Here is a 21,150-nt window from a genome sequence, read left to right as displayed (position 1 = left end):
AAGAAGAAAGCCAGTCCGATTTCTGCCCTCTGGGAGCCTGGGGTCCAGTGCACAGCCTAACAATAAACCAGCGAACACATCATGATCTGAGCCGTTCGTGTGCACATACAAATTGGGATAAGGGCTGTGGAGAAAATGAACAGGTGTGGACGTAAGGAAAACCTGGTTGGGCAAAGCCCACTTCGAGTAAGTAGACGTCAAGCAGGGCCTGGGGATGAGAGAGCGTGCTGTGCAGAGAGTTGGGGGGAGAGGGAGCATGGTCATCAGAGGAGCCCAGAGTGGCTGGAGCCCAGAGGCGCAGGAGAGAGTGGGGACACGCTGAGATTCAGGAAGCAGAAAGAAAGGGGCTGTCTCACGCAGAAGGCCCGGCGGGGCCTTGGATTTTACTGAGGGTGATGGAAGAGGTGAGCCAGAATCACCTTCTAGGTGGCTCACTCTGCCGTGGGAAGAATGGTTTGTGGGGTAAGACAGGCAAGAGGGACACCAGTGGGAGGGCACTAGGGTCACTCCGGTGCGATGGGGCTGGCTTGTCCAGGTTGGTGGCGGTGGGGGGCGGACAGAATTCAGATAGACACACAGAAGTAGAGCCAAGTGGACTTGATGCTGGAGATGGAAAAGGGAGCAATGGCGACAGGACTCAGTTCTCCAGTCTGAGCCAGTGGGCGGAGTTTGAGGTGGGCATGACTGGAGGGGAAGATTCTTCTGGAGGCTGGCAGAGAGGGTACAGCAGCTTTGCTTTGGGCATTCGAAGCCTGAGGTGCCAGTGCTAACGCCAGAAGGCTAGATCTTCCGAGAAGGCGGAAACAGAAGAGGTAGGTTCAAAGTGACAGGGTAGGCACGTGCATTTCTCCCTCCTCCTGAGCCTCGATGGAAATGGCCTTAGAAGAATAAATCACAAAAAATGGAGAGAATGGGAGAGTTACCCTGAGTAAGCAAGGGATTTAAAGACATTTCTGGAAGAACTTTCACTGGCAAACAGCGCAGAGGACACCTCGGCCCACAGCCCACAGCCTAGAATGTGGGCAGCTAGGAGCGGCAGCTGAATGCCACCTCCCCCAAAGTCAGAGCTGACACAGGGACAGTTAATAGAAGGTCTGAGCACGGAAAAGTCCCACGTGCAGAAAAACGCCCAGAGTGCTCTTCTCGGAAGGAATGGAATCAACTGCCCGAGAAGCACCATGGTGTGAATGTGAGTGTGGGCACCTTCCTTTCTTGGGCCCCAGGGACCACCCGGCACAGTGTCCAGCTCCAGCCTGCTCGCCCTAACGGGGAAGCTGCCAGCTGACAAGCCTGCCCCACTAGGGGACAGTCCAGCCATCACCTGCACCTTCTTCATTCTCTCATTCGAATGGTCAACCGAGAGTCGCCAGACTCACAACATAGAACAGATGGAGCAAGATCACAAACACTGAAAACAGAGAAACAAGAAATGGCAATGAAAGAAAACCGCGTACAGAATCATCCATGTGGACACACACACACACACACGCCCAGAAGTAAAAGCAGGATTTGAACAGGAAACCAAACATTACTAACTAATATCCTCAGACAGTTTCAAGCAGATGCCACTTCTAGAAAGCCACAGAATGAGAAAGTATGCTTGGAAATACACAGCACAATATTTGAAATAAAAAGTTTGATACTCAGATTGGACGACAGAGCCAAGGGAGTTTTCCAGAGTATAGAATAAAATAACACAGAAACAGGAACTTTGAGAGAAAAGGTGAGATAGAAAATATTGATCCAGGAGGACACATGTCCAATTAAGATTCTCAGAAACACAGAAGAAAAAAACCAAGAAGAGGGAATTTTTTTAAAATAAAAAGATCACAGTTGTTTTCATTTGCGGGAGGGGATGTACCTTCAGATTGAAGAGCCTCAGAGGCGCCACAAAGCCAGATTCATCATTGCAACATTTCCTAACACCAAGGACGTTAATTATTTGTTCATCACGAAGTTTTGTAATAATTTCTATTTTGTAAGATATTGCATTAAAATATTATTTATCTTGATTCCTAAATTTTTGTGTTAGAGGTGAGGGCCTCAATTCCCTAACCCTAATCCCAGCCCTGTTATATGCCAGGCAGAGAGGTATGGGGATAAACTAGTAATGACCTTAAAGGACATAAAGAGAGGATCCCAATAACTTCCAGATACATTAAAACAGCTACCCACAATGAACAAAATCAGTCTAGCGTTGGACTTGTTATCAAAGACACCGCTTGCTTGAAGATGCTGCCTTTAGAAGTGTCAGGGTGTGGTCTTTCCTTCCTGCATTCGCAAATTACACTTCCCACGCTCCTTCATGGGCCACCTGGCTACTTCTCACAGAGAACGTGTCAGAACAACGCACACTTCCAGGATGTGTCACCTAAAGGCCGGTGGGCCTTTTCAGCACTCTCTCATCCTTGTCCACTGTGACCTTGGAGGTCAAAATGTACAAGGAGTCAACGCAAGTTCCCCGAATTCCTGCGTGGTGCAGAGAAGCCCTGCTCCCAGAATCGTGGAGGAATGAGCAGACAGTGGTCTCAGTAAGCTCTGCTATGCCTCTGACATTACCCTGCCTTGACTATGATAAGGACCATTTTCAGCTCAGGATTTAACATTCCATCAATCTGTCAAGTAAGAACAAATAAAAACATTTTCATCCCTGGCTGGTTTGGCACAGCGGTTAGAGCATCGGTCTGCGGTCGGTCCAGAGAGACCTGGGTTCAGTTTCCGCTAAGGGCATGTACCTCGGTTGCAGTTTGTCCCCGGCTGGTTGGGTCGTGCGGGTGGCAGCCACTGGATGTGTCCCTTTCACATCGATGTTTCTCTCACTCTCTCTCTCTCTCTCTCTCTCTCTCTCTCTCTCTCTCTCTCTCTTCTCTCTGTCTCTCTCTCTCCCTCCCACTCTATCTGAACAAACAAATGGAAAAATGTCCTTGGGTGAGGATAAAAAACAAAAACAAAAAAACATTTTCAGACTTTTTTTTTATCCTCACCCAAGGACATTTTTCCATTTTTTGTTCAGATAGAGTCGGGGGGGGGGGGGGAAACATTGATGAGAGAGAGACACATCGAGTGGCTGCTTCCCTCAAGACCCCAACTGGGGCTGAGGACAAACCGCAACTGAGGTACATGCCCTTAGCGGGAACTGAACCCAGGACTCTCTGGTCCATGGGCCGACACTCTAACCACTGAGCCCAACCGGCCAAGGCCATTTTCAGACTTTTGAGGCATAAAAAGTTAAACTCCTGTACATGCTTTCTTAGGAAATTATGTAAAGGTATACGCCAGCAAAAGGAAAGTATAAGTCAAAAAAGGAAAAGTCAGGACATCCCGAAACAGTGATGCATCTTAAAGAACGTTCTACATTGGAGCAAGAAAAAGAGGCTCCAGGAGAGGACTTCAGGCCAAAGAGACAGCTGATGACAGGAGGTCATGTGAGTGAGTGGGGGGTACATGAAAGGCAGCCGATGGAGAATGAAGCCAGAGAATCTATTCAAACTTGATGCCAGAAAAAAGTCTGCATTGCATGAAACAAGGGGTCAGGATGCTGGATGCACAGAGAAGGGAATGAAATACCAGGACATAACTGGACTCTCCCGGGAACACGATTTTATAGTCATCATAATATAAATGTAATTTATTTGTCCTCAACTTTTAGAATCAGCTTATAGGTAAATGATGGGAGGCCATGTAAATATTGGCATGGCAGGGGCAGACCTTGGTCACTGAGCCCAACCCAGCCTTTGAAGGTGAAGAAGCCCGAACTGGAACAGGAATGAGGTTTCCCCAAAGTCCCGCTGTGCAGCAGGGCCTGGGGAGCCTCTGCCTGTGGTCCTGCCTTCTCAGCAAAGGCTGTTCTGACTTCTGCACAGTTTGCCATCCCGTTCCAGTTCCAACGAGCCTTCCCTACCCTGCTTCTTCAGGTGCTTTTCCTCCCAGTAGGAGCAGCATTTCCTCTCTGAAGAAGATAACCTTACCCATCCAACATGTTCTCATCCAGTGCTCTGTTCCTCTAGTCTTCAGATGCTACTCAAGAGGCTTTAATTTGAAAAGAAAAAAACACATCGATGGTGTGCTTTGTACAGGTGATACGTCAAGGCACATCAGCCACTCAGCAGTTTGCCAGGCAAGCAGCCCACACCTGGTCGCAGAGCGCGCCTGGCACAGGCAGAGCGGCTCCTAGCTGTGTGCCGTGTCTCTCCCACGGCCTCTCTGGGCCTGAGACCACACCTGACCAGGCACGCTCGGGGCAAGGCCGCCTCTGGCAGCCTGAGGTGATGGGTGCCCAGGTGGTTATGGAGTCAGGAGGTGAGCTAGGCCAGCCCTCGGCGTCCAGACCGATGCCACTGCCTACATATGCTCCAATGGAGAGGTCTTCTAGCGAAATCTCGCTGCAGGGGTGGCATGATGTTCTCCACAGTAAAGAATCAGACTTCAGGTCTTCCCTCCCCTCTTCCTGCTGAACTTTCTTCCCATTCTAGGTTCAGTGAGGCAACAGGGAGCTGGCCCCCGTCTTCAGTGTTCCCTATGTCACACCTGGAAACAGACCTGGGGTGTGCAGCGTCTAGGGTGGCACCTTGTGCACAGGTAATAATGACTAACAGAGAATAACTACAGAATGGGACACACACACACACACACACACTACCTCTCTATGCCCCCGAATCCTTGTCTTTCCCCATGCCCAGCAGCTCCAGTCTCGTTGCCTGAGGAGAATGGACAGGGGCAGAGGAAGCCAAGTATTTGCTGAGAAGCAGCAGGTGCGCAGGGCCCAGCCGGAGAACATGGCACCTCTGGAAGGCGGGCTCAGACCCCGCTGTGCCCAGCCCCACCCACACAGTGGGAAGTGCACAGGCCAGCAGGAAATGTCAGGACTGGCCTGCCTGTGTTAATGATTTGTCCAGCAGCTGTCATCAAGGGCATCTGTGCTCAGGGGTGTGCAAACCTCCATGGCTTTCACGACTTATAGGCAGGCACTGCAACATTAAGCAGCTATTTTGCAAAGAAGGGCCTTCATTTTCTGCTTCCCTACCCTGGCATTCATAAGGAAAGCACACCTAATTGCCAAGAATGGTTGATGCAGTGGGAGAAGTTCTGAACTCCAGGGTCAGTGGAAAGGGCTGGAGCACCAATGACGACTCCTAAATTCTCTCTCCTCTGTCTTAGCAGCTTCCTTTAAGGGCAGTAAACAAACAGCAATTTCTTTGTAGTTTGACTAGTAATTGTCTCATTGAACTAGTCCTATACTTTTAACTGATGGTCCTCCCTCCCACTCCCATGAGAGGAAGACAGTGCAGAGGGTCCCTGAGCAGCCAAAGTCATCCATGGTCCTGAATGGTCCCAGTGTTCAGCTCCCACATGGGAAGCACCAAAAAGGAATGTTTGTGTGTCTGGGGAGAGCTGTGAGCCTCAGGTCCGGGCCAGGCCAGCCCAGGACGTGGCCTCTGCCGACATTTACTTCGGGGAGGGTTGGGCGAGTTCTTAGTTAACTTCCTGAGGTGCCTGCTCCCTTTAGACAACAGCTGTATTGATTTTCCCAGTTCACTACCAACAGGTGGGAGAGAAGGGCACACACAAAATGTCATCTATAATTTAAAATTCATTATTGAAAAGGGCTGTGCAGTAATAGTCCACCTTCAATCATTTCAAAGATGCCTTCACAAAGGAGGCATCAGAATCAGGGATGGGAGGTCTGCGGGTTTTCCAGTGTTACCTCTCCCCTCCCCCGCTCCCTCCCACAGCCCTCCTGTCAGAAAGCTATTTTATCTCTGGGGAAGTTTTATGCCAGGAATATATGACCAGAATACATGAAGGTCTTTTAAATTTATTTTCAATATCCCTGCTTACTCTCTTCTCTCTGAAATATTTAGCATTTAACTCGTTCTTTCTGCTGCTAGCAAAGTCTCAGGTGCAGGTAGGTGGCTTAGTAGAGATGGCAGAATGTCACACCAAGGTAATTGTTTCTCTTTATTTCCTCTAGATAAAGAATAAGTAATAGGCAAGTCTGAATTAACGGCGGTGCTTCCATCATGGGCTCAGTGATAAACATAAACCAGGAGATTGAATTGGGAGCGGTCTGCATAATCAGCTCCCCGCCCCTCACTTCAGGAATTTGCCTGAAAATGAATCTACCTTGCCAGCCAGTTCTGCAGCGGGGCTGTGACCGGTCCTGCCCTCTAGAAGCTCTGCAGGAGGGAGCTGCCTTCGGTATTCAGCTTCAGGAAGAGTCTGGGGCCCTGGCCGGTTTTGCTCAGCGGTTAGAGCGTCAGCCTGCGGACCGGAGAGACCGGGGTTCGGTTCCCGCTAAGGGCACGTGCCTCGGTTGCAGTTTGTCCCCGGTCCTGGTTGGGGTCTTGTGGGTGGCGACCACTCGATGTGTAGACACATCGATGTTTCTCTCTCTCTCTCTCCCTCCCACTCTATCTGAAGATGAATGCAAAAATGTCCTCAGGTGAGGATAAAAGAAGAAGAAGAAGAATCTGGGCCGGGTAGATGCCCCTCATGGGGCTCTGGGAGAAGGTGCAGTGGGGGTTCAGGAAAGGAGAGGGTGCAGGGAACAGGCAAGGAGTGGAGGAAGCACAGGTGCCGGAGGTCAGCAGGTCAGCGGGAGGGTGAGGAGGGGAGTGCCTGGGGCAAAAGCAAAGGCCACGCACCCAGACAAGAGTCTCGATGGTTTCTGAACCAAATGGCATCAACCCTAAAACTTTCTGAAGCTTCAAGAAAGCTCTAGGAGCTCGATTACAAAAGATGAGGGAAGCGGTAGCCGTGAAGGGCCCATGCCGGCACCGCGTGGAGGGCCGCTCAATTCTCTTATCTCTTGTGTACTTATCACAATTCAGTGTTAATATGCAGCCCACGTGGGCTGTGAGTGAATATTGGTCTAAGCCCTTGGTTTAGCTAGAGCACACTGTTACTATCTTATACCAATGCTCTTACACCTCGCCAAATAATTTGAGACTGAGAACAAAGTTTGTTTTTTCTCCCCTCCAAGCATTTTAAGCAGACAAGGTATACATATTCATGAGTGGTAAGAGAGCAAGCTAGAGAGAAGTGGTGGTGGAGAAAATGATCCTGTGACAGTTGTATAGCCCAGCCACTCACTGTGATCAGAAAAAAGCTCACCAGATGTCCAGTCTGCCATCCTCACCCACAGATGCCCGTTTTCTGGGAGAGAGGTCTGTCCCACAGATGTCTCCCCTTGTTTGCCTGAGACCCCTTCCCTCGCCCCATCACGGCCTCTCTGTTCAGGAGCCAGAGGTTGTCCTTTCTGTGGAGAGTGGACCTCACTGAGCCCAAGTCTGTGGCCACCCACTGAGTGACCTTTAGAGGTATATACATACATTGTAACTATAACAGGAAGACTGATTTGTAAGTTCCTTCTCAGGTCACAGTGTGAACCCCAGGAAAGAAGCTAAGTCTGGGTCAGATATACTCAGTGCCTGGGGCCGGGGTCAGGGGGTCCTTCGGGATGACCAGTATAAACTCCACGGACACACCTGAAGGTTATACCACGACCCTGGCCTCTTTGGCAAAGTGCCTTGACACCCAGGCTGTGCCTGGCATGGAGCCCATGCTTAGTAAATCACTGGTATTATTGAAGATTTTTGCTAGTTCTGTCATCACCACTCTGCTCAAGGAGCCAACAGACTAATACCTTTGATATGCAAATGTTACATATTATGTTTCAAGTCTGGTTTAAAATGACTTCAAATGACTCACTAATTGTCAGTGAGAATGATCCCCTTAACCAATCCCACCATTTCTTTTTTCTCTTAAAATTAGGGAGGGAGGGAAGGTAAATGCATTCCTTAATCTGCTAGTAGCTTAACTGGCCTATAAGAATATTGCTCTGATTTATCAGGGTAGGGAGTCAAATTTCTCACAAATGACCAGTAAACACTTCTACCATTTTCTCTTACTCTCTGTGTTATTCAAACACAGTCCATTCCCTCCCTGTCTATCCAATAAATTGCCATTATGTTGGGCATTCACCTTATGCTGCTTACGCTGCTCAGCGGTTTTCATACTTCCCATGGAATCCTCTAGCAAGAAGGGCGTATAATGTCCCCGCCTCACAGATGAGGAAACTGAGGCTGGAGAACACGTGCGGCCTGCCCTGGGCCACAGAACTAGTTGGTACCAGAGCTGGGAATCAAACTGTTTTCTGGAATTCCTGCTCTTAAGCCATGTCCAGCATTTCTCTCTTCAGGAAGATAAGGGCGACAGACTTGACCCTTTGACATGCTGTCTGCTTTTCCTCTCCAAGACACCAACCGGCTGAGACTTTACTTGGTTCGGGCAACAACTTTCCTGAAAGCATCTTCTTCCAACTTTATCTTCAGAACTCTGCAAGACCCTCTCCCTTCCCCCCCATCGTGATAAGTGCCAGCTTTCCAGAGAATTCGGAGAGAAGTTCGCCCAGATCACCAACAGCTCCGCCGTGGGCGCCGAGGCACGCCGCTCGCTGGGGACGTTTCCTATCACTCTGTGGTTCAACTACTGACCAGTGTCCTTTGTCTGGCTTATGTGACTTCATCAGTGATGACATCTAAGGCAAACGCCGGTCCACTGACACCACTGGGACAATTTTCTTTCTCCGAATCTCACTCTGTAAATTGGATTGCAGGAGGGGGTTTCATTAGGGAGCAAAGTATGTTCTTCCATCGCAGGCCCCACTGAACCCCAAGCCACTTTCGATGTGCCTCCAACATTTTACTGACGAAAAATATGTGGAAATTTACCACGTAACCAATTCCATGAGTTTTTTTCTCTTAAAGCCTATGCTGTGTGAAGGCCGCACTGCGGACCCACGTGGATGTAGACAGCTACCTTCATCCTCATGACTTACAGTGCACGCAAACGTTCCGAAAATGTCATGCTGCTCGTCCGAAAGTCTAACTTCCTGGTGAGAGACATGTCATCTGTCCCTGGTCTGCTTCTATCACCGACTCGGGTTTGGACCGCCAGAGTGAGCATCTGTAACTGTGGTAACGGGCAGGGGATAAATAATGCATTTTCTGGAGCGAGCCTTATTTCACTGCAGTTTTAGAATGCATTCCCAATATTAGGGGCCTGCAAATTCAATCTTAATTTCTTCTGTGGTTTTCTCTTTAAGATTCTCCATTGATCCTGAGTCAAGAAAATGCATAGTTTATCATCTGCCTGATCAACAATGGCTGAGTTCACCAAAGTTGCCTCATCTGTTTCCTTCCATCAGATCAGGACAAGATTTTAATTTTTCATGAAGAGCAAAACTGTGTCTTTCGACATGGCCAGATAACCGGGGTAATTTGCGCATACGCACGAATGCGGTTTCAGCGGCCTCCGGGGGCCACTGAGCTGCCCCCAGCTGCGGAATGGAAAGGACGCTGCCTCCTCGGGTGAGTGTGTGGGCCCTGGGGGTGGGGCTCCCACACGGGCCCCACAGTGAGGAGACGAGCCACATCCCACCCACGAGGCAGTCCATGGGCATGTCCTCGGAGTAAACAGATAAAAATGATTCCTTCTGTCTCAAATCACTTTCCATGTAAAGTGAAGTTATTTGGATAATTCTTTAAGCAAAACAGAAATTTCAAATGCGGGGAAAACACTGAGAAGTTTAAATACAATAGAAATGCTGAAAAAATTCTGAACTTGTTACATGTTCTTATATTATCTCATGTTCTTTCCTTCGCAGCACACTTACCACTGCCTAACACTGTTACGTTTGTTCACTTGCTAATTGTCTCCCTCCGCTGGAGCGACAGTCCCATGAGCACAGGGACCTCCGTGTCTTGTTTACTGCAGACTCGCAGGGTTTAGTCCACTGCCAGGCACACAGAAGGAGCAAAATAAGTGTTTGCTTAATCAGTGAATGAACCAGGAGTCACCAGCCTGACTCCACTGAGGACGCACCTGTAACAGGTGCAGGACTTCTCGGACACCCACTTCCTTTCCATCCAAGGAGAATGATACTATAGCCAAAAAAGGAAAACCACAGATCTGCCTCAGGATGATACAGGACTCACCCATGGAAAGGATGAGGTGCCAGTAAACAGGAGAACTTCAAGAATGTTATGCTCACTGAAAGAAGACAGACCCACAAGGCCACGCATTTTCTAGTCCATTCATGTGAAATGTCCAGAAGCAGCAGATCTACAGCGACGGAACGTGGACTCGTGTGTATACATGGGCGTGAGGTTTCTTTGGGGGGTGACAGAAACCTTCCAAAATTAGATTGTAGTGATAGTTGCATAGTTCTGTAAATATAATAAAACCATTGAATTGTACAGTAAACATGGATGCATTTTATGGTATGTAAAGTATATCTCAATAAAGTTGTTTTAAAAATAGAGGAAAATAGAGGGATTCCAAAATGGCGGCGGAGTGAACGGAGCTACACAGACCGTCTCCCAGAACCAAACTGGAATTACAACTATAACACAGACAAATTGACGGGAAAAAGCAACAGAAAAGCAGCCTGGAGGACCATACAACGAGGGACACTGACTCCATCCCGGTAGGCTTGCGAAGGCGCGAGACGGGGCTGGGAGCCCACGGTCGGCAGCTCGGCAGCGGCCTCAGCTGGGAGCGGCGCCCTCGGGTTACACTCCAGGGACAGAGGCGGAAACAGCCACAGCCACTCACCTTGGGCTCCGGCGGAGGGAGGGCAGACTGGACTGGAACTGTGTCGGGACACTCGGGATCTGGAGGGCGCTCAGTGCTTTTGCTGAGTGGCAGCCACGCAGGACAGTGGGCATATTGCTCCTTCCCAGGGCTCTGGGGAGAGGCAGCAGCCCCTCCCTCGGAGATCCAACCCCACCTGTGGGCCTTTGAAGTGCTAATTGAAGCTCATTAACAACCAGAATCTGCCCCAGCCTCCTGAAATCCCCTTGTGCTGAGCACCTGAGGGAGTTTTTCAATCAATTGACAACCCAAAACTCATCAAGTAACCTCAACTGCTAGTCTCCAGGCAAAAAGCTAGAGGATAACAGTACCTTTCTTGGGCTAGCAACTTTAACCAGGAAAGTAAGACCTGACAGTGGTGTTTAACGTGGGTCCTCCCTCACTCATCTAAACACAGGAGAGGGAGCCACAAACAGCAGAACACCAACACCCACAGGGAAAATTTGTCAGGCTCCAAAGCCCACAGTGATAGCCAAAATGGTGAAACACAGAAACAGAAGCCAAATGAAAGAGCAAGAGACCTCCACCGAAGATGAGATCAATGTGAGCAATTAGGCATGTTAACAGAGCTAGAATTCAGAGCCATAATCTTGAGGAAGCTGAACAGCATGAGTAAGGACACAGAGACACTGAAAATAAGCCAATTGGAAATTAAAAACCATCAAGAAGAGATAAAAAATGACATATCAGAAATGAAAAAATACATTGGAAGGTTTAAAAAGCAGAGTAGAGGAAGCTGAGGACCAGATCAGTGAATTAGAAGACAGGGTAGAAAAAATCAACCAATCAGAAAAACCAAAGGAAAAAACTATTAAAAAACAGGAAGACAGCTTAAGAGAACTGTGGGACAACTGGAAACGTAATAATATTCGCATCATAGGAGTCTCCGAAGAAGAAGAAAATGAGCAAGGGAGAGAGAATATATTCAAAAAAATAGTGAGAGAAAACTTCCCTAATTTGGTGAAGGAAGAAGGCATTCAAGTTCAAGAAGCACAGAGAGTCCCAAGTAAGAAGAACCCAAACAGGCCCACACCAAGACACATAGTAATTAAAATGCCACAAATTAAAGACAAAGAGAGAATCCTAAAAGCAGCAAGAGATAAGCAACAGGTTACCTACAGAGGAAACCCCATAAGGCTCTCAGCTGACTTCTCACAAGAAACACTACAGGCCAGAAGGGAATGGCATGAAGTAATCAAAGTCATGAAAAACAAGAATCTGAATCCAAGACTACTCTACCCAGCAAGGCTATCATTCAAAATAGAAGGTCAAATAAAGAGCTTCCCAGACAAAAAAAAAAAAAAAAGGCTAAGGGAATACATTAGCACCAAACCAGCACTGGAAGAAATGTTAAAAGGACTGCTGTAATTAGCAGCAGAAATGGGAAGAAAAATAGAACCACACTAAACAAAAATGGCAACAAATAAGTACATATCAATAATCACCTTAAATGTAAATGGATTAAATGCTCCCATAAAAAGACACAGAGTAGCTGATTGGATAAGAAAGCATGACTCATCTATATGTTGTTTACAAGAGACCCACCTCACAACAAAAGACTCACATAGGTTGAAAGTGAAGGGATGGAAAAAAATTTTCCAAGCAAATGGAAAGGAAAAAAAAGCTGGGGTAGCAATTCTCATATCTGATAAAATAGATTTCAAAATGAAGACCATAACTAGAGACAAAGAAGGCCACTACATAATATTGAAAGAATCTATCCAACGGGAAGATATAACCTTGATAAACATATATGCACCCAATATAGGAGCACCAAAATATATTAAAAATCTTCTGGAGGACTTCCAAGGAGAAATCGACAACAATACAATTATAGCAGGGGACTTCAACACCACTGGATAGATCCTCTAGGCAAAAAATTAGCAAGGAAACAGAGACTCTAAATGAAGCACGAGACCAAATGGATTTAATAGATATCTACAGAGAATTACACCCCAAAACTACAGAATACACATTCTTCTCAAGTGCACATAGGACATTCTCAAAGATAGACCACATGATAGGACACAAACTAAATCTCTACAAGTTCAAGAAGATTGAAATCATATCAAGCATCTTCTCGGATCACAATGGCATGAAACTAGAAATCAATTGCAACAAGAACCTGCAAAGACATTTCAACACATGGAGGCTAAATAGCATGTTATTAAACAATGAGTGGGTCACCGAGGAGATCAAGGAAGAAATTAAAAACTTCCAGGAAACCAATGAAAATGAACACACAACAACACAAAATCTATGGGATGCAGCGAAAGTAGTTCTGAGAGGGAAGTTCATAGTACTACAGGCCTACCTCAAAAAACAAGAAAAATTTCTAATTGACTGTCTAACCTCACAACTTAAAGAATTAGAAAGCAAACAAAAAGAAAACCCCAGAGCAAGTAGAAGGAAGGAAATAGTAAAGATCAGAGCAGATATAAATGACATAGAGACCAAAAAAACAATTCAAAGGATCAATGAAACATAGAGCTGGTTTTTCGAAAAGCTAAACAAGATTGATGGACCCTTAGCTAGACTCACCAAGAAACAAAGAGAGAGAACCCAAATACACAAAATCAGAAATGAAAGAGGAGAAGTAACAACCAACACCATGGAAATACAAAAGATCATTAACAACTACTATGAACAACTATATGGCAACAAATTCGACAATCTAAGCAAAATGGACAAATTTCTAGAAACACACAGTCTCCCAAAACTGGACCTGGAAGAGATAGAAAACTTGAACAGACCAATAACAACTAAGGAAATTGAAGAGGTAATCAAGACTCTCCCAGCAAACAAAAGCCCAGGCCCAGATGGCTTCATGGGGGAGTTTTACCGAACATTCAAAAAAGAACTAATACCCATTCTCCTCAAACTATTTCAAAAAATTCAAGAAGAAGGAAGACTTCCAAACACGTTCTATGAGGCCAGCACAATTCTAATTCCAAAACCAGAAAAAGACACTACGAAGAAAGAAAACTACAGGCCAATATCCCTGATGAACATAGACGCCAAAATCCTGAACAAAATATTAGCAAATCGGATCCAGCAATACATCAAAAAAAATTATTCACCATGACCAAGTGGGATTCATTCCAGGGATGCAAGGCTGGTACAATATTCGCAAATCAATAAATGTGATACACCACATAAACAAAATGAAGAATAAAAACCACATGATCATATCAATAGATGCTGAAAAAGCATTAGACAAAATCCAGCATCCATTTCTGATAAAAACGCTCAGCAATGTGGGAATAGAGGGATCATATCTCATAATAAAGGCCATATATAAGAGACTTACAGCCAGCCCTGGCCAGTTTGGCTCAGCGGTTAGAGCGTCCGCCTGCGGTCCGGAGAGACCCGGGTTCGGTTCCCGCTAAGGGCATGTACCTCGATTGCAGTTTGTGCCTGGCCCTGGTTGGTCGTGCGGGTGGCAGCCACTCGATGTGTCCCTTTCACATCGATGTTTCCCTCTCTCTCTCTTCCTCTCTCTCCCTCCCACTCTGTCTGTACAAAAAATGGAAAAATGTCCTCGGATGAGGATAAAAAAAACAAAAAAACCTACAGCCAACATCATACTCAATAGATAGAAACTAAAAACATTTCCATTAAGAACAGGAACAAGACAGGGATGTCCACTTTTGCCACTCTTGTTTAACATTGTACTGGAAGTCTTAGCCACAGCAATCAGACATGAAGAAAAAATAAAAGGGATCCAAATTAGAAAGGAGGAAGTGAAACTGTCATTATGTGCAGATGACATGATATTATACATAGAAAACCATAAAGACTCCATCAAAAATCTACTAGACTTAATAAATGAATTTGGCAAAGTAGCAGGATACAAAATTAACGTCAAGAAATCGACGGCATTCTTGTACACCAATGATGAACTCACAGAAAGAGAAACTGAAAAAACAATCCCATTTACCATCGCGCCAAAAAAATTAAGATACCTAGGAATAAACTTAACCAAAGAAGTAAAGGACCTATTTGCAGAAAACTACAGGTCATTGAAAAAAGAAATAGAGGAAGATATAAAAAAGTGGAAGCACATACCCTGTTCATGGATTGGAAGAATTAACCTCATTAAAATGTCCATACTACCCAAAGCAATCTATAGATTCAATGCAATCCCCATCAAAATACCAATGACATATTTCATAGCACTAGAACAAATACTTCAAAAGTTCATATGGAACCAAAAAAGACCTCGAATAGCCACAGCAATCTTGAAAAAGAAGGACAAAGTAGGTGGGATCACAATACCAGATGTCAGGTTATACTACAAAGCGACTGTAACCAAAACAGCCTGGTACTGGCACAAGAACAGGCATATAGACCAGTGGAACAGAACTGAAAACCCAGAAATGGACCCAAGGCAATACGCTCAATTAATATTTGACAAGATGGCAAGAGCATACAGTGGAGTAAAGACAGCCTCTTTAATAAATGGTTTTGGGAAAATTGGACAGCTACATGCAAAAAAATGAAACTAGACCATCAACTTACACCATACACAAAAATAAACTCGAAATGGATAAAAGACTTAAATGTGACCCGTGAATCCATAAAAATTCTAGAAGAAAATGTAGGCAACAAAGTTTTGGACATCATACGGAGCAGAATTTTCACTGATACATCACCTAAGGCAACAGCAACAAAGGAAAAAATGAACACATGGGACTACCTCAAACTAAAAGGCTTCTGCACAGCAAAAGAAACAATCATCAAAATGGAAAGGTAACCCACTGTATGGGAGAACATCATTGCCAATGATGTATCAGATAAGGGGTTAATTTCCAATATATATAGAGTGCTCATACAACTCAACAAAAGGAAGACAAAGAACCCAATTAAAAAAATGGGCAGAGGAGCTGAATAGACACCTCTCCAAACAGGACATACAAATGGCCAAGAGACATATGAAGAAATGCTCAACATCACTAATCATCAGAGAGATGCAAATTAAAACAACAATGAGGTATCACCTCACACCTGTCAGAATGGCCGCCATCAACAAATCATCAAACAACAAGTGTTGGCGAGGGTGTGGAGAAAAGGGGACTCTAATACACTGCTGGTGGGAATGCAGACTGGTGCAGCCACTATGGAAAACAATATGGTGTTACCTCAAAAAATTAAAAATTGAACTTCCATTTGACCCAGTGATCCCACTTCTAGGAATATACCCTAAGAAGCCTGAAACACCAATCAGGAAGAATATATGTACCCCCATGTTCATAGCAGCACTATTTACAATAGCTAACATCTGGAAACAGCCCAAGTGTCCATCAGTAGATGAATGGATAAAAAAGCAGTGGTACATATACACAATGGAGTACTACGCAGCTGTAAGAAAGAAAGATCTCTTATCCTTTGAGACGACATGGAGGGACCTGGAAAGTATTATCCTAAGTGAAATAAGCCAAGCAGAAAAAGACAAATACCACATGATCTCACTTATATACGGAATATAATGAACATAACAGTCTGAGGAATACGGTACACCCAGAAACATGGAATTGGGGCACAGACTGACATCCCTCAGAAGAGGGGGTGGGGGGGTGGGAAGAGATAAACCACAGAACTTATATGCATGTATGCATGACCAATGGACATGGACAATTAATCCCGGGATGGGGCCGGGTTGGGGTGGGGAGGGGGTGCCAATGGGGTAAAAAAGGTGAAATATTGCCCAGGCCAGTTTGGCTCAGCGGTTAAAGCGTAGGCCTGTGGTCCGGAGAGACCCGGGTTCGGTTCCCGTTAAGGGCATGTACTTCGGTTGCAGTTTGTCCCCGGCCCTGGTTGGTCGTGCGGGTGGCAGCCACTCGATGTGTCCCTTCACGTCGATGTTTCTCTCTCTCTCTCCCTTCCTCTCTCTCCCTCCCACTCTATCTGTACAAAAAATGGAAAGATATCCTTGGGTGAGGATAAAAAAAAAAAAAAAAAAAAAAAGGTGAAATATCTGTAACAAAAAAATAAAAAATTAAAAAAAAAAACAAGTAAGGAAAATAAAAACTATGAAGTTAAAAATAATAAAAATAAAATAAAATTAAATACTCCTGCAACAAATAATCTTGGGAACAAAGCCTTGGGTCTGTGGACCACAGAGACAGAGTTCTGGTCCAATTAGAGACAACATCTAGGCCTCAGCGGTGTCTCAGCTCCAGGCCGGGCCGACATCAGGACCAGCAGGACGACTAATGACCCCCTGCCCTGGCACCGACCAATCAGTGGAGACACAATCCTGAGGAGACACACCTGGAAAGCTGATGAATATTCTATTGAGATCCTCCCCTGAGACCTCCAGATAAAAGTCCTAATAGCTTGTCACACGCTCCAGTCACCGTTCTCGTGACCACGGCCCTCGTTTGGAGGTGGGGTAAGGAGAAACGGCTGACCTCGGTAACCTCTGGCTACCATGCTCTCACCCACCGGCTTCTCAAGGGTTGGTTTCACCAGAGGGAAGAATACCAGCTTTTCTGATTTCAAGATGGTCATCCGAGCTATTGGAATGAGACTTCCTCCACATTTCTCCTTTTCTCACTGGGTTTTTAATTTTTTTTAACCTGGACATGACACGCTAAAGGACCCAACAGAAACAGAGCTGACGGCTTTCTAAAATGGCAGACCACAGTGTACAGAAGCACACGGCATCCCCGGCACCAACCCTCGATATCCCGTGCACAAGACATCTGGACGTGAATCTATGAGTCCACGTACTGGAAAGAGGCGTGCTTTGGACTCACGGCTGACCCTGTCGCCGATAAAGCCATGGAGTTCAGGTGTGTGGGTGGCATCTATGGTGGCAACATAAAACCACTCCCTTTCTCTGCTTGACCTTGAAGATGCTTCATGTCCAACTGGAGAAGGATATCATTGTTGTGTGTGTCAAAAATGAAGGCTTCAAGCATATCCGCCTGTTGGGAGCACTTTACACGTGGCTGCCGGGCACTGCCATTGATTGTCGCAAGTACACGGAGCCTCTGTACAATGACTGCAGAGAGCCTGAGAGCCAGACTGAAACGGGGAGTCTGAACGGATGCTCGTAGCTGAGTCCGCTGATGAATAACTGCACAGTGAGAGAGTCTGATATCATTCTGCCCTGGCTACAGAAATGCTACGTGCTGGAGGAAGCTGAGCAGTTGGAGCCTTGGGTTAGCACTCGAGAAGAGGACATGGATGACGAGGAATCCAGTGAAGAGGAAGAGGAGGGTGAGAAGTGGGAGAGAATACCAACACCTGATCACCGCCGGAGAAGCTAGGAGACGGGGACAGGCCCCGATGCTCTCCCACACTGCGCTCAGGAGAAGTAGGGGCTGGTTTCCCAACAGGAGGAGCCCTCCCCGCACCAAGAAAGGCGTCAGAGCAAGGGCCCAAGATGTCGCTGCAGCAGGTCCCTAGACAGATGGACTAGATCCCGCTCCAAGTTCCCAGGTCATCAACATAGTCACAGGCCCAGGAGCCACTCGGAATCTCCTGAATATCTCAGAAAAGCCGCAAGAAGAGCTGGAGAGACTATGAGTAATGGACTCAGTTTGGCTTTAGTCCAAATGGCCTCCTGCAGACATGAAGGCATCTCTCTATGTGAAAGGATTAAAATCTACTCCGGAGGCAGCTATGGGAATATTTTAGAGGTTTTTTTTTTTCCTTTTTTTATTACCTAAAAGTTTCTCCACATATTTTTTAAATGAAAGCGGTGCTGAATTTTGTATCTCTTTTTGAATCTTAACCCATGTTTGGGGGATAAGGGTCCCCAAGGGCTGCTTTTGACTCCTTTGTAAAACCAACATTGAGGATTTGAGGGGTGGAGGGTAGGAATGACAAGGAGAGGATGCGGCCACCAAGTGACCCTTTTGTTACTAAATTTAACACACCATTTCCAAAAAAATAAACAGACTCAGATGCCTGGAAAAAAAAAAAAGAAATACTATATTAATGCCATGAGTTCTTTCTGTGGTCTTTGGGAATGCATACTGGTGCAGCTGATATACCTTTCATCTCCTTAAACAAAATAAATTGCACACAATACTCAAAAATTGTTTAAACAAAGAAGGTGGCAGTCTTCTCTCCTTCTCCATGAGGATCAAATGAGACAATGTTTACGAGAGCACTTGGCACATGAAGCAGGAGAGAAAGGCTGCCGTGGGCCTGGTGAGATGCTGACTCGGCGGGTCATGCCCACGCCAGCACGGAGCAAGCAGAGTGGGGCGCAGGTGCAGGCGCTTGACGCCTGGGTTTGAATCTAAGCTCTGCCATCTACTGGCCCCATGATCTAGGGCAAATTACCTCACCTCTGTAAGCCTCAGTTTCCTCATCTGTAAAATGGGGATTTTAATATTGACCCCATTGTCCTCTGATCTGAACTGGTGCAGAGTAAGTCCTATGTAAATACACGTGGGGCAAAAGTACGTTTACAGTTTCGATTATACAAAAGGGTACTCTTATATTACTATTTATTAATTATTGTATTATTTTCCGTATGAACAACTATAAACCTACATTGGCCACCCCTCCCCCCTGCACATATTTGCCATCATACTATTTGAGTTTCGCATTGAGACTGAAGAGCTAAATGCCACCAAAGTGCTCACACAGTGATCTTGCTGCACCCGGGGCGAAAGCACTGCTACAAGGGAGGGCTGGAACAGCAAAGAGCTTTCAGATTCACCAAGTTTCACTACTGGAGGCATTCTCTGATTTGACCTGACCCCTTGCCCTGGTGATGCCGGCTTGGGTCAAGGTTAAGCCCATGTCCAACGGTGGCCGCAGCTCTTGGATAGCTGGTGATGGGGCCCTGAGTGTGTGAGAGCTGGGGGCCAGGGTCCCTCTGTCCCACACAGTCTTTTCTGTTCTCTCCAGGGATGCCTCTCTTAGACTCTCACATCTCATCCTTAAGCCTTTGCTCTCAAATGACCTTCCACATGACCCTGAAGAAATGCTTCACCAGAGGATGAGCCCTGTTTCCCTGAGAAGAAAAACTGGATTTTTACTTCCGGTGCTCTTCAGCAGCACATACACTAAATGAGATTTCTCTCCCAAAGGCCTTACCTAGTCAAGAAAAGCGCAGCCCCTGACCACGCAGCAGGCCACCCACATCACATTTGAGACCTGGGGGGAGGGGAAGATGAGCCAGCCCGTGACACAGACGCGGTCCTGGCAATCCCAGACACCTCCGAAGTCCAGGCTGGAGGGGACAGTGGCTCTCAGCCTAATAGGCTCAATGAGCCAGCCTGCCAGTGCTGGGGACCACAGCGCTTGCTGAGGACACTGAGAGCAGGCATGTCTGGTAACTCCACAAGCAGCAAGCATGGGGCCTGTCTCTCTGGCCTTGAGCTGTTTGACTCCTGCTTGGGGTTTGGGTTATAGGTTTTCTTTATTTTCTGCCTTGTTTTTAATCCTCACCTGATATTTTTCCATTGATTTTTAGATAGAGTGGAAGAGAGGGGGGCAGAGAGAGAGAAGAGGGAGGGAGGGAGGGAAAGAGGGAAACATCAATGTGAGAGAGACACATTGATTGGTTGCCTCCTGCACACCCCCAACTGGGGCCAGAGATCGAACCCGCAACCCTTTGGTCTGAGGGCCAACATTCTAACCAGTGAGCCACGTTGGCCAGGGCTTGTTTTTAATCCTTGCTTGAGGATATATTTTTATTGATTTTAGAGAAAGAGAAAGGGAGAGAGAAACATCGATGTGAGAGAGACATGTCGATCAGTCGCTTCCTATAGGCAAACCAACTGGGGATTGAACCCGCAACCTAGGTATGTGCCCTGACTAGGAATCAAACCCACAACCTTCTGTGTAGGGGATGATGCTCCAACCAACTGAGCCACCCAGCCATGGCCTAGGTTTTCTTTCTGATCCTAACTACTCATGAACTTCCAAGAGTTGCTATGGAAGGACTCATCACAGGTACTTAGCCACTCAGCTCGAAAGAACATTTTCTTTGTTCATTCACTCAACAAGGGCTTATGAATGCCCACTACAGGCCAGGCTCTGTCACTGTCTGGGTTTGTAAGGGTGACAAGTCAGACACAGTCCCTACATGAAGGGAGTGATACAGAATCGACCCACCCTCAAGAGGGAAAGTTCTGCTCCTCGGACAGCAGCCTAACGCAAGGAGAACGGGGGAGTGTAACCCTGACGCTGTCCGCCGCATCTGGGAGGGCACCCTGCAGCAAGAGGACAGGCAGAGGGACCTGGATTCGACTCTGTGGCTCTTTCTGGACACGCTTAGTAACATTGTCTCTGTGTCCTAAGTAACAACGCAGAGACAAGAACCTGGTGCCAGCATCCAGGACACTTCAAATCCAGCCCCAAATGATGTCAGCGTGAGGCCCTCTGTGAGGTGGGGATGGCTCCCTTCCTGCTCTGCCAGCTCGTCATAAGGATACATCGAGATCGTGAATGTGACAGCTAGAGCTATCTGAATGTAAACAGCTTGTATTTATTAAGTAACAACTCTTATTGCTGTAGGAAAGA

The 21,150-nt window shown here is 46.5% G+C and overlaps 1 protein-coding gene and 1 pseudogene across 1 annotated transcript in view; one reads left to right on the top strand and one right to left on the bottom strand.

The window, feature by feature from the left end:
* FSTL4 (follistatin like 4) overlaps positions 1-21,150 on the bottom strand; it is a 400,034-nt gene that overhangs the window by 272,174 nt on the left and 106,710 nt on the right. The gene's annotated exons all lie outside the window — the stretch shown is intronic.
* Positions 9,298-21,150, top strand: part of LOC118616378 — a 32,269-nt pseudogene continuing 20,416 nt past the window's right edge.

This window comes from Molossus molossus, unplaced genomic scaffold, assembly GCF_014108415.1.
Source record: "Molossus molossus isolate mMolMol1 unplaced genomic scaffold, mMolMol1.p scaffold_m16_p_4, whole genome shotgun sequence".
Taxonomy (NCBI): domain Eukaryota; kingdom Metazoa; phylum Chordata; class Mammalia; order Chiroptera; family Molossidae; genus Molossus; species Molossus molossus.
Note: the sequence above shows the minus strand (reverse complement) of the source record. Positions and strands in the feature narration are given on the sequence as shown.